The sequence below is a fragment of the Hemicordylus capensis genome, chromosome 5 (genome assembly GCF_027244095.1).
Source record: "Hemicordylus capensis ecotype Gifberg chromosome 5, rHemCap1.1.pri, whole genome shotgun sequence".
NCBI classification, from domain to species: domain Eukaryota; kingdom Metazoa; phylum Chordata; class Lepidosauria; order Squamata; family Cordylidae; genus Hemicordylus; species Hemicordylus capensis.
In genome coordinates this window covers 85,770,136-85,772,644 of record NC_069661.1, presented here as the reverse complement: position 1 = coordinate 85,772,644, position 2,509 = coordinate 85,770,136, and positions in this window count along the sequence as shown.

Below are 2,509 nucleotides of genomic sequence, written 5' to 3'. Positions count from 1 at the left end.
TTATTATAGAAGAAAATGTCCACTACCATCTTATTACTTTGCCGGGATCATGTCAGTGACTATTAGAAATAATTCCCTCTCATATTTGCTTTCTCTCATGAAATCGTTTTCTTTTCTTCTCACTTTGAAATGGCCTATGGCTAAACTATCAATAAATTCACTATTGCAGATGGCCTCTGCAGCAGAAGCTGCATGAGGCTGGAAAGGTGGAAGAAGTCAAATACTCTGTGCTTTGATGATGTTGTTCTATCGCCCTAGGAAAGGCCTCAGTGGGCCAATCCTGTGTGTATCTTGCAGCCTTCCTTCTCTTCTTATTCTTCCCATTACCCATTGAGTTTCCCTGACCATAATAGCAGGAGGCAGTACGGCAGCCATTCCAGTGAAGCTTGATTTCTCCTCCTAGCTTGGCTGAAGTCTTGGCCCAGGGCTGAATCTTAATACAAGAAGAAAGTTGGGGTCATTTACTCTTTAACCCTCGCATAATGCAACCATGGTTCTCCTGTACCCAGAATGGAGAAGAAGCAGAGAAAGAACTGCAAAGGAAACTAAGTGCCTATAGCAGGTGGATGACTGGAGAGGGCAACAGGTGCAAGGGAGGATGTCCTTTGTGCAGGCACTCATGGCACATGCAGAGAGGAAAGAAAAATAAATGCACACAGGGTGACAAACGCAGGTGTCTCACTCTCTGGGTGACCTCAGGACTTGAAACAGGTATCCCAGTGGACAGCTGGGATCTAGCCTGGGGACTACTTGAGACTGTGGATTTCTTCCAGACAGCATTAAGAAATACTGTTCTTGTTGTTACAAGCACTTTCACTTGGGCTTCCACACACTTCGGGAGGCTTGCGCTTATTTATTTATTTAACATATTTTTATACTGCCCCAAAGTCATGTCTCTGGGCGGTTTACAACCCGTTCAAATCAAGTGTTGTGAGGGGCAACTGTGCCCCCATTTGCTGGGGGGGAGGGGGGAGGCCAAAGGAGGGATGTTCAAGACATATTGAAGTGGCTGCTAATGGAGGAAGAGAGACAGAGGCATTTGTGCCTCAGGAGAGAAGGATTATCAGGGAGAGACTTCAGCAGCAGCAGCACTGAGAGCAGAGTAGTGGTCTGCCCCTGTCTGTCTGCATGGCCCAGTGAGTGGAGAGAGAGACAGAGAGTGCCTGCCGGCTTATCTGTGTCTCTGGGTTTTGTTTGTTTGTTTGTTTGTTTTAATCCTTTCAATCTGCATTTGCTTTTATTTTCTTTCTCAGTTTTTAAAAAAAATTGTAGCAGCTGACCCCTGCCAATAGGGATCTGCGAACCGGCTCAAGGTTGAGTCAGTTCGCCATCAAACTGGGCCGGCTTGAAGGCTCACCCTCGTGCAGGACCAGGCCTGGTTTGGCTCAACCTCAAGCCAAACCCCCCAGGCCGGCGCTCAGGGCCAGTTTGGGGTTCCAAATATATCTATATCTATATCTATATCTATATCTATATCTATATCTATATATTTTCTAAATATATATGTGTATACACACACACACACATATTATTATACCGGCGAGTCTGGCTGCCTCCTGGGGTTGCTGGCCCGAACTGGCCCAGTCCAGTTTGGACCCAAACCGGGCCAGCCGGTTTTGTGCACACCCCTACCAGGGACACCATGTTGTTGGAACTGGAAGAGATGGTAACACTGCTGCTAGGAGTACTCCAGCACCCTCCTCCTGGTTGTACCCAGCCTCCTTTACGGGAAGCCGCTTTGCCCTTCATCCTTGAGTCACATAGGCCAGACAAAACATGTGCTGCAAAGCACTCAAGTGGTTGCTGAGCCAATCCAACACTCCCGTCCTCAGCTGATTTGCCAAGGCAATTGCTTCTTCCCCAATGGTCAGCATGGACTGGATTTCACCCATGGTCTTCTCAAGGAGAAGAGCAGCGGGCAAAGCCTGGCTAAGTGTTGCTGTCTCGGCATGCATGCTGTTCATGCCAACAAAGAACAGTTCGAAGGCCAAGACAACTTCGGAAAGGAGCACCCAGTACTGGTTGGACAGGTCACACACCAGTACTGGTTGGACAGGTTGCATACTTCCAAGCCTCCTTGCCAGGGCATGGATGGTCACCTCTTGCTCCTGTAGGCACCAGAACAAGAGGAAGGTGGAGCTCCACCAGGGTCGGAACATCCTGAGGGATCAGCTGTTCAGGTAGGTGGAGCTCAAGCTGCCTCTCCTTGAGCATCCACCTACCCTTTTTGGACTGGTGGATGAAAGCTGCTATCTCCATAAGAGCAGTGCTGCCACTGGCAGCAGCAGGATGGCACCCAGTGCCTGCAGCAGGGATGGACACAAACTGACCCTGCAGTGCTGCCTTAGTTAAATTGACAGCATTGTTAGTGACCATAAATCCATGTTGAAGATTTGGCTCCCCAGACAGCCATCCCCTCACCTGGCGATCCATTGCTGCTGACAGCTCATCTGCTGTGTGGTCAATGTCCAGCACCTCCACATGCAGCACAGCCCACCTGTGCTTCACT